The sequence below is a fragment of the Grammomys surdaster genome, unplaced genomic scaffold (assembly GCF_004785775.1).
Source record: "Grammomys surdaster isolate TR1022 unplaced genomic scaffold, NIH_TR_1.0 125630, whole genome shotgun sequence".
Classification (NCBI taxonomy): domain Eukaryota; kingdom Metazoa; phylum Chordata; class Mammalia; order Rodentia; family Muridae; genus Grammomys; species Grammomys surdaster.
This window is the reverse complement of record NW_021620469.1, coordinates 1,658,087-1,669,925: the sequence shown is the minus strand read 5'-3', so window position 1 is coordinate 1,669,925 and position 11,839 is coordinate 1,658,087.

The following is an 11,839-nucleotide window of genomic DNA, read 5'->3' as shown; positions in this document are numbered from 1 at the left end:
ATTTTTTTTTTTTTTTAATTTCTTTTTTTTTTTTGAACATGAAATGCTTTTTTATAGCATGTTTTACAAGGGGAGGGGGTAAGAGGGTCCAGGTGGTGGAAAAGTACAAAATCTTCTTGGCCTGTGCCTTGAAACATGTCATGGTCTATATGGTACACTGCCTTGAATTATGATCTACCTGCAGTTCTTCAGAAGATATGGTACACTGCTTGAGTTATGGTCTCCCTGCTATTCTTAAGAAGACATGGTACTCTGCTTTGAGTCTATCTGCAGTTGCTAAGCAGGATCTTGCAGTTGCCAAGCTTCAGAGGACATTGTGCAGGTGGGGAAAGGTAGGGGGTAAGGGTAAGGGCGAGGGTCCTGGCTTCTGGCATCTCCCCCTTCTCTGTTTAGTTAGAGAAGGCGTCTTATGTTCAATCCCAACTATGTGAGTTTTGAATTTGGATGTCTAATTATGGGGGGTCTTAGACAAGTTCACAACCCCAAAACACTGATGTGAGATGAGTCACATCGATGGTCGAAGGCTTTAGGCTGTCGACGATGGGCAACGTCAAGGGACTCTGATGTGGGTGAAAGGAGGGTGAGAGCCCTGTCTTAGGCCATGTAGGCTGCACCCACTCCCAGCACCACGCACTCCTTTTCGGCTGCATTGGGTGGGCCCCTGGGAAGTGGACCTACAATAATCCCGTCATTGGGCTAACTCACAGCCATCCTAGTCTCTTGTAAATGTTCAAGTTACCAATCATTTGTCAGTTTGGGGTGTAATATTGTCATAAAGGAAGGCTCCCCAATGTTAGCGGCCATATCAAGGGTGGCCTTGGTTTAGGAAAAAGCCAATTTTTGTTGTGGTGATCAAGAGGCCAAGCTCTCTAGCGAGAGAAATGAGGGCAAAGCCAGGCATACCAGGAACCCTTCTGGAGGGCATGGAAGTCTAGGGGTCGACCGTAGGGGAAGGCAGGGGAGCTGACAGCTGTGTCAGTCTCCTGCGGAGTCACTTCTGGATCCTCTGCAATTTTCAGCTGATGGTAATGAACTTCAACTGCCTTCTTGATGGCAGCATCAACCTGGTTCCGTGGACGACAGGTCACGGGCGATGATCTCTGTCTTGCTCAATCTTGATGTCGTGCGCACATCCTCTCAATGAGGGTCCGTCCGGATGGGTCCGTGCCTCGAGCCCCACGTCTGGGTGCCACTTGACCCGACCGGCGGGTCCTGGTTATTCGTGGGGGCGAGGAGGACTGCAACCTGCTATTCTTCAGAAAATATGGTACACTGCTTGAGTTATGGTCTCCCTGCTATTCTTCAGATGATATGGTACACTGCTTTGAGTCTATCTGCAGTTGCCAAGCAGGATCTTGCAGTTGCCCAGCTTCAGGGGACCTTGTGCAGGTGGGAAAAGGTAGGGGGTGAGGGTAAGGGCGAGGCTCCTGGCTTCTGGTCCATCTGGGTTAGAACTTCTAATAGCAGGCATCACGGGTGATTCAATTTTACCTGGAAAGAAAAAAGAAGGGGATTCTCAGGGAGATTTCTCTTCCCTGGATGTAAATTGTTATTCATCGTATTTATGATTGGGCCTGGCTTTGTGAGGGTATCTATTTTTTTCATTAATATTTGTGGTAGCCGGTTAGCTGTGCCTTCTGTGGTATTGGGCAGGCATATCAGTCCTCGGCTCCATAAGGGAACTGGGACTGGGGCATTCCCTTTATGGGTATGAGGGTCCTTCCCCATATCTGTGGCAAAGTTTTGTTGGTCTTGGTGGTGCCCGAGGTCACCAACATGGTCAGCAAGAGATTTGCCATGAGCTTTCAGCTTTAGAGAGAGAAAAGTGAACAAGGCATGATGGAGAGTATTTCAGGGGGACTCCTTCTGAGGGGGTACCGTTCCCCCTCTTTTGTTTTTAAAGCCAATTTTTCAGAGTTCTTGTAAAATCAGGGCAGAAGCGCCAACAGTTGCTCCTTCCACACTCAGAGAGTCATGAAGGCCTTATTTAAGGATATATAAATCTATATTAATAATCTTTTGTCAAAGGACTTTTATAGCTCCACTGACAATTAATCAGACTATATGATATATCGATTAGAAATAGCTTTTTCTACTTTTTGTGAGATTACCTCTCTTTTGTCAATTAACTGTTGAGGAAGTTAGGGTTTACCTCTCTCTTGAGAATATTGAACAGAGATTTAAATTCTTTTGTGGAGAGCTTAAAATAGTATCTTAGCCAATTTGCATCTCCTAGAAACTTTTGAAATTAATTTAAAATAAATAGACTTCCTTTTTTTTTAAATCCTTTATCTGTGTGGGGTTTTTATTGGGTATTATACGTATTTACCTTTCAATGTTGTCTCCTTTCTCATTCTCCCCCCAATCCCTTATCCCCTACCCCTTCCTCCTAATTTTTGTGATGGTGTGCTCCAAACATCCTCCCAGTCCCATCTCCCTGCTCTCGAATTCCAACACAGTAGGGGATCCAAACTTTTGGGGACCTTGGCCCTCCACTTTCACTGGAGTCTAACAAGGTCACCCTCAATTCCCTATACAGGTGCGTGAGTCCCTCCCTTTGTGCTCTCTGGTTGGTGGTTTAGACTTTGGGAGTTCTGGTTGAAACTTTTGATGCTCCTTCTAAAAAGGACCAATGCATTCATACTTTGGTCTTCCTTCTTCTATGTGAGTTTTATGTGGTCTATATGAAGATTCTTAGAAATTGTGAGCTTTTGGGCTAATATCCACTTATCAGTGAGTGCATACCATGTATGTTCCTTTGAGATTGGGTCATCTCACTCAAGATGATATTTTCCAGCTCCATCCATTTGCCTAGGAATTTTGTGAACTGATTGTTTTTAATAGCTGAGTAGTACTCCATTGTATAAATGTACCACATTTTCTGCATCCATTCTTCTGTTGAAGGGCATCTGGGTTCTTTCCAACTTCTGGCTATTATAAATAAGGCTGCTATGAACATGGTGGAGCATGTGTCCCTGTTGTATGTTGAAACTTCTTTTGGGTATATGCCCAGGAGTGGTATAGCTGGGTCCCTAGGTAACGCTATGTTCAATTTTCTGAGATACCGCCAGACTGCCTTCCATAGTGGTTGTACCAGTTTACAATCCCACCAGCAGTGGAGGAGTGTTCCTCTTTCTCCACATCCTCGCCAACATGTACTGTCACCTGTGTTTTTGATCTTAGCCATTCTGACTGGTGTGAGGTGGAATCTCAGTGTTGTTTTCATTTGCATTTCCCTGATGACTAGGGATGCTGAACACTTCTTTAGGTGCTTCTCAACCATTCGAGCTTCCTCAGTTGAGAATTCTTTGTTCAGGTCTGTGCTCCATTTTTTAATAGGGTTCTTTGATTGTCTAGAGTCTAATTTCTTCAGTTCTTTGTATACCTTGGATATTAGCCCTTTATCAGATGTAGGGTTGGTGAATATCTTTTCCCAATCTGTTGGTTGCCGCTCTGTCCTATTGACTGTGTCCTTTGCTTTACAGAAGCTTTGCAGCTTTATGAGGTCCCATTTGTCAATTTCTGGTCTTAGAGCACAGGCCATTGGCGTTCTGTTCAGGAACTTTTCCCCTGTGCCTATGTATTCCAGGCTTTTTCCCAGTTTCTCTTCTATTAGTTTCAGTGTGGCTGGTTTTAGGTGGAGGTCCTTAATCCACTTGGAATTGAGCTTTGTAAAAGGAGATAAGTATGGATCAATTTTCATTTTTCTACATGCTGACCCCCAGTTGGACCAGCACCATTTGTTGAAAATGCTATCTTTTTTCCATTCGATGGTTTTAGCCCCTTTGTCAAAGATTAAGTTACCATAGGTATGGGGGTTCATTTCTGGGTCTTCTATTCTATTCCACTGATCCTCCTGCCTGTCTCTGTTCCAATACCATGCAGTTTTTATCACTATTGCTTTGTAGTACAGCTTGAAGTCGGGGATGGTGATTCCTCCAGAAGTTCTTTTATTGCTGAGAGTAGTTTTCGCAATCCTGGGTTTTTTGTTATTCCAAATAAATTTTAAGATTGCTCTTTCTATCTCTGAGAAGAATTGAGTGGGAATTTTGATGGGGATTGCATTAAATCTGTAGATGGCTTTTGGCAAAATAGCCATTTTTACTATATTAATCCTTCCAATCCATGAGCATGGGAGATCTTTCCATCTTCTGAGATCGGCTTCGATTTCTTTCTTCAGGGGAATGAAGTTCTTGTCATACAGGTCTTTTACTTGCTTGGTTAGGTTCACACCAAGGTATTTTATATTATCTGTGACTATTTTGAAGGGTGTCATTTCCATAATTTCTTTCTCAGCCAGTTTATCTTTTGAGTAGAGGAAGGCTACTGATTTGCTTGAGTTAATTTTATATCCAGCCACTTTGCTAAAGTTGTTTATCAGGTTTAGGAGTTCTCTGGTGGAAGTTTTGGGGTCACTGAAGTATACTATCATATCATCTGCAAATAGTGAGATTTTGACTTCTTCCTTTCCAATTTGTATCCCTTTGACCTCCTTGTGTTGCCTAATTGCTCTGGCTAGGACTTCCAATACTATATTAAATAAGTAGGGGGAGAGTGGGCAGCCTTGCCTAGTCCCTGATTTTAGTGGGATTGCTTCAAGTTTCTCTCCATTTAGTTTAATGCTGGCTACTGGTTTGCTGTAAATTGCTTTTACTATGTTTAGGTATGGACCTTGAATTCCTGACCTTTCCAAGACTTTTATCATGAAGGGGTGTTGAATTTTGTCAAATGCTTTCTCAGCATCTAGTGAGACGATCATGTGGTTTTTTTCTTTGAGTTTGTTTATATAATGGATTACATTGATGGATTTCCGAATATTGAACCAACCCTGCATTCCTGGGATGAAGCCAACTTGATCGTGATGGATAATTGTTTTGATGTGTTCTTGCATTCGGTTCGCTAGAATTTTATTGAGTAATTTTGCATCAATGTTCATAAGGGAGATTGGCCTGAAGTTCTCTTTCTTTGTTGGGTCTTTGTGTGGCTTAGGTATGAGTGTAATTGTGGCTTCAAAGAATGAGTTGGGTAGTGTACCTTCTGTTTCTATTTTGTGGAATAGTTTGAAAAGAATTGGGATTAGGTCTTCCTTGAAGCTCTGATAGAATTCTGCACTAAAACCGTCTGGTCCCGGGCTTTTCTTTGTAGGGAGACTTTTAATGACTGCTTCTATTTCTTTTGGGGTTATGGGACTGTTTAGATGGTTTATCTGGTCCTGATTTAACATTGGCAATTGGTATTTGTCTAGGAAATTGTCCATTTCATCCAAATTTTCCAATTTTGTTGAATATAGGCTTTTGTAGTAGGATCTGATGATTTTTTTAATTTCCTCAGTTTCTGTTGTTATGTCCCCCTTTTGAGTTCTGATTTTATTAATTTGGATACTGTCTCTGTGCCCTCTGGTTAATCTGGCTAAGGGTTTATCTATCTTGTTGATTTTCTCAAAGAACCAGCTCCTGGTTTTATTGATTCTTTGGATAGTTCTTTTTGTTTCTATTTGGTTGATTTCAGCCCTGAGTTTAATTATTTCCTGCCTTCTATTCCTCTTGGGTGTATTAGCTTCTTTTTGTTCTAGGTCTTTCAGGTGCTCTGTCAAGCTGTTAGTGTATGCTCCTTCCAGTTTCTTTTTGTAGGCACTTAGAGCTATGAATTTTCCTCTTAGCACTGCTTTCATTGTATCCCATAAATTTTGGTATGATGTGTCATCATTTTCATTAAATTCTAAAAAGTTTTTAATTTCTTTCTTTATTTCTTCCCTTACCTGATTGTCAAGGAGTAGGGTGTTGTTCAGTTTCCATGTAAATGTGGGCTTTCCATTCTCTTTGTCATTTTTGAAGACCAGCCTTAGACCATGGTGATCTGATAGGATGCAGGGAATTATTTCAGTTTTCTTATATCTGTTGAGGCCTGTCTTGTGCCCAATTATATGGTCTATTTTGGAGAAGGTACCATGAGGTGCTGAGAAAAAGGTATATTCTTTTGCTTTAGGGTGAAATGTTCTATAGATATCTGTTAAGTCCATTTGGTTCATAACTTCTGTTAGTTTTACTGTATCTCTATTTAGTTTCTGTTTCCATGATTGATCCATTGCTGAGAGTGGGGTGTTGAAGTCTCCCACTATTATTATGTGAGGTGTAATGTGTGTTTTGAGCTTTAGTAAGGTTTCTTTTATGAAATTCGATGCTCTTGTATTTGGTGCATAGATATTCAGAATTGAGAGTTCATGTTGGTTGACTTTTCCTTTGACAAGTATGAAATGCCCTTCCTTATCCTTTTTGATAGTTTTAAGTTGAAAGTTGATTTTATTCGATATTAGAATGGCTACTCCCGCTTGTTTCTTAGTGCCATTTGCTTGAAAAATTGTTTTCCAACCTTTTACTCTAAGGTAGTGTCTGTCTTTGTCACTGAGGTGGGTTTCTTGTAAGCAGCAAAAAGCTGGGTCCTGTTTGCGTATCCAGTCCGTTAGCCTATGCCTTTTTATTGGGGAATTGAGTCCATTGATGTTAAGAGATATTAAGGAGAGGGTGTTCTTGCTTCCTGTCATTTTTGCTAATAGTGGAGACATCGTTTGTGTGGTTATCTTCTTTTGGGTTTGATGGAAAAGGATTATTTTCTTGCTCTTTCTGGGGTATGATTGCCCTCCTTGTATTGGAGCTTTCCTGCTATTATCCTTTGTAAAGCTGGATTTGTGGGAAGATACTGTGTAAATTCAGTTTTGTCATGTAATATCTTAGTTTCTCCGTCTATGGTAATTGAGAGTTTTGCTGGGTAAAGTAGCTTAGGCTGGCATTTATGTTCTCTTAGGGTTTGTATGATATTTGTCCAGGATCTTCTGGCTTTTATAGTATCTGGTGAGAAGTCAGGTGTAATTCTGATAGGTTTGCCTTTATATGTTATTTGGCCTTTTTCCCTTACTGCTTTTAAAATTCTGTCTTTGTTTTGTACATTTTGAGTCTTGATTATTATGTGACGGGAGGTATTTCTTTTTTGATCTAGTCTGTTTGGCGTTCTGTAGGCTTCTTGTATGATTATGGGCATCTCATTCCTTAGGTTAGGGAAGTTTTCCTCAATAATTTTGTTGAAGATATTTACTGGCCCTTTAAGTTGGGAATCTTCACTCTCATCTGTACCTATTATCCTTAGGTTTGGTCTTCTCATTGCGTCCTGGATTTCCTGGATATTTTGAGATAGCAACTTTTTGCATTTTGCATTTTCTTTGATAGTTGTGTCAATATTTTCTAAGGTATCTTCTGCACCTGAGATTCTTTCTTCTATCTCTTGTATTCTGTTGGTGATGCTTGTGTCTATGACTCCTGATTTCTTTTTTAGGTTTTCTATCTCCAGGATAGTCTCCCTTTGTGATTTCTTTATTGTTTCCACTTCCATTTTTATGTCCTGGATGGTTTTGTTCAATTCCTTCATCTGTTTGTTTGTGTTTTCTTGTAATTCTTTAAAGGATTTTTGTGTTTCTTTAAGGACTTCATCCTGTTTTCCTGTGTTCTCCTCAAGTTTTTTGATAGTGTTATTTACTTCCTTCTTGTAGTCCTCTAGCATCATCATTAGAAATGATTTTAGATCTGGTTCTTGTTTTCCTGGTGATATGGGGAGTTCAGGACTTTCTAATGTGGGAGAACTAGGTTCTGATAATGGCAAGTACCTTGGGTTGCTGGTGCTTGTGTTCTTGCGCTTGCCTTTCGCCATCTGGATCACCTTTGTGCTATCAGTGCTGTCTCTGACTGGGGCCTGTCTTTCCTATTATCTAGGTTGTGTCAGAACTGTTTGGGATGGGTTTTGCTGCTTGAGTTAGAGATGAGGCCCAAGATGTGCTCGGTGCTCAGGTGGAAACCGGAAGGGGCCGGGGCTCCGGGTCAGGAGCGGATTCCTGGATCCCAATGAGTCCCAGTGGGTCCCAGTGGGTCCCAGTTGCTCCCTGATTGGGGGCGAGCACTGCCACCTCCTAGCCTAAGCAACTGCTTGAGCTAGCTTGAGCCACGGCGAGCCCCGCTCCCTCTAGGTTCTGTGAGATTGGGTGCAGAGCTGACTCCCAGGATCTGCTCTGGCACAGACCGGAAGGAACCCACGCTCCGGGCCCTGGAGTGAACTCCTGGGTCCCAGTGGGTCCTAGCCACTCCCTGTTCGGGGGCAAGCACTGCCACCTCCTAGCCCAAGACCCTGCTTGGCACAGAGGTCCTGCGAGCCCCGCTTCCTCTGGAGTCTGCGAGATTGGGTGCAGAGCTGCCTCCCGGGATCCGCGAGTGCTCGGGCCCAGACTGGATGGAGCCCGCTCCAGGCCAGGAGCGAATTCCTGGGTCCCAGTGGGTCCCTGTTGCTCCCTGTTTGGGGTGAGTGCTGCTTTTTCCTTACCTGGGATGCTGCGTGAGTTCAAGCTCCTGGGAGTCCCTGTTTTTCTTGGTTTTCTGCGGTTGGGTACGGAGCTGCTGCCTGCAACCTGCTCTAGGCTCGGTCCCAAACCGGAAGTCCTCCACTTCTTCTTCTACTGCCTAATCATGGAACTCCACTGTGAATACAATGTAGCAGAATAGGTATCATGCTACAACCTTTGAGAGATTGCTACCGTATCATCATCACTATCTAGAGAAATTAAATCTACTTCTTTCTTAGAAGAATCAACCTTTTCTTTTTTCTTTTCCTTTCCTTTTTCTTTCTTTTCACTGTCTTTAAAATTTTTTTCACTCTCTTCAATGACTGCTGCTATCGACAGACATTTTTTTGAGATCATTTAATTTATCAAGTTCCAATATGAAAAAGCATTAACTGGGACATTTTCAGGGCCAAAAGACCTGTAAAAATCTTTAAGTACAACTCTAACTCTATGCCATCTTTTTTCATCAATGGTTCCTTCTTGAGGAAACCAGGAACATAACTCTTTAATAAATCAAAAAATGACAACAAATGCTGAATTTTCACCTTTATTTCTTTTGTCTTTAAAGCCTTTCTCATCTGTTTTACATATAATTCATGCTGACTTATTTCTTGCCCTATTATCATTACTATGACTTAGTGGTCTCGACATGGCAGGTTCCCAAGGTGATCACCTTTGTTTCACTTTTGAATGTTCGGTTGACCCTTCTTCCAGTAACATCCCTCACAGGGTCTCTTGTTCTCACTGTCCTGCACTGGGGGTTAGTCAACAGGGTCTGCAAGGGAGAGAGTGTGGATGGAGGGACAAGAGACATGAAGAATGGAGACAAGACATGTGGGACCGTGAAAGGATGCAATTGTTTCTGGTGGATCCCTTGGTAGAGATGGCCAGAAACCCAACAGGTATCCCTGCAAGGGAAGGCATGCATTTCACCAAGCTCCTGACTCCAGGCTCCTGACATGCAGCAGAAGACCACCATTTATCAGTGCCTTTCAGTCACGTAGGGCAACTCCCCTACCAGCCCCTCCACAGGTAGAGGGCATGACTACAGGCCACAAATGCTCAAGAGATCTCCATATTAATGAGATACCTAAAGGCCAGAGGGTGTAGTCAATTAAGCATTCCTTCCCAGAACCTCCTCCTTACAAATGGTATTTAACCTTAGGCCCACCCTGAGGGTACAAGGTACAGTTTCATTCATTTTTTTGCCATGATAGTAAATTTTTTAAAACCATGAACTTCCTCATATCTTTGGGTCCCTGCTGTTGGAAAACTGTGGAGAAAGCCTTTAATTAATGAGCCACTGCCACTGCTGCCTAATTTGCTGCTAGAAGACTTCTCTATGTTCCTGCCCTGGAGGCTGCCAACTCAAGCCGGCTATCCGAGCCAGCAATGACCCAGCCAAGGGAGTCATTTCAACCAAGAGTTTCCACCGTGGGGCACTGCTGGAGCTCTCCCGTGGCCCTCTTGGCTGTGGGCTGGTCCACCAGTATGCCCACTCTGTCTCAGTCCTTTTGCGGTTGCCAGCAGCATCTGGGTGTGGAAGGGCTGTGACCACCAGTCTCCCCATTTAACCACTTCGGCCCAGAGACTCCCAAACCAGGAGCTCTGCTTCCTCAGGACTTCAGGCTGAGACCTCTCCACACCTGGGTGGAGCCCCACAGCTTCTCATAGCCCAGCATCTGCCTGCCATTGAATGGAGTGAACTCAGTCATATTCCTGCTCTTCTGCTCCCCAAGTTGCATTTCCAGTTGCCTGGGGTGGCAGACACCAGATCCACAATTCAGCCCAACAAGACCCATGCCCACACACAAGATACAGCCCCGCAAAGACAGGGTGTCTGACCAAGTTTCATTTTTTGAAAGGCAATTATGGGTATATAAGCACAAGCAGGGCAGTGCAGCTGGAGACACTTAACCGTGAGTACCTTGCAGCTGGGGGCACTAAACAACATGTCTAAGATATGTCTGAGAAAAACAAGATGTTTATCATAGTGTGCTCAGCTGTTATGAGCTGCTTTCAAAAATATCATGAGAGAAAAACAAGTCTCTTGTCATGGTGGAAAAGTATCAACCTGCAACTATATGGCCAAAGATGGCTGCAAAGATGATAGCCACTTTCTGCTAGGAGTTGGTTTCCAACATTCAGCATTACATTCCATCACCATTACTTTAATATACTTTCAAAGGTATAAGAGCCTGTGGGACCCAGGCTTCCTTCTTCAGGGATGAGTCTATCCTGATAAGTGTAGTCTTTGCCCCTCACTAAAGGAACTTTGCTCTGTAACAGAGACCCCTACAGAAAACCACAACCAATCAATATGGAGAGTTGTGGAGGCCACTTCAAGTGGATACATCTATGAAACACTCCTGTACCTATGGTTCCGTGAACACTGCAGAAGAGGAGCCAGACAGTTTTTAAGAGCCAGAGAACCAAAGAGTTTGATGTGAGATTGTGTCTCCTAGTAACAGTAGAAGCTATGCGTAAAGTCTCACCAACATGATCACGCAAGTGCAAAATGAACAAGGGTGACACCAATGGACATGCCAAACTGGACAAGGAAAAACCCAGGAGGCCTAAACCCCACACAAAGGAGTATAGGCTACTGAGGAAAGCTGAGAGCAGGAGAGGTGGCCCTCCCCAGGAAAGAACACACTAATTGGTTGTCCAGTGCTAAAAGGTCCATCCTGAAACATGCATACAAGCAACATTATATGGACTCATCAGGTTATATTTAAAAATATATGTGTGTATATAAATACATATATAAATGTAATAACATTTTTTAAGACCATGAATTTGAAGGAGAGCAGGAAGGGGTGTATAGGAGGGTTTGGAGGGAGAAAAGAAAAGGGAGAAATATTGTAATTAAACTATAATCTCAAAAATTAAAGGTCAATAACAAAGTGCTATGGATACATTATGACCATTATAGCAGCTAGAGGACTAACTGTTTTTCGTGTAGAATACTGTTTTAAGCAGCATCAATAGGGTCTGTCACTATTTAAGAACTAGTTACAACTGAGCAGAAAATGAAAATAACTCATTCTGGCCTCATATATTCCAGGCACAATCACACTTATTAGGATGTTGTCTATGGGGGAAACAGCCATGAAACTCCTACTTTTAGAGAACTCTAAGCCCAGTACCCACAGGAGAGTCAGGCAAGGATAATGGCTTTTCTCTTTAGTTCTGTATCTCTCAGGAGTCTGGGTTATCTTTAGGAGAGAAAGCACAGTCCAATCCCTGACCATAGGAACCAATGTGAATGCAGAGTCTGGCCTCTAAATCTTGCCTGCTCATCTTGCAAAGTGAACTCAAGTGGACACTTGCTTGTGCAGCCGCAGGACCCCTCCTCTTGCTCCAGAGCTAGACTAGGTGACAGTGGCCACAGCAGGGATGCTGTCCCAGGCCCCTGGCTCCCTTCTCATTCTGTCTCTTACAGAGAATACAGTGTTC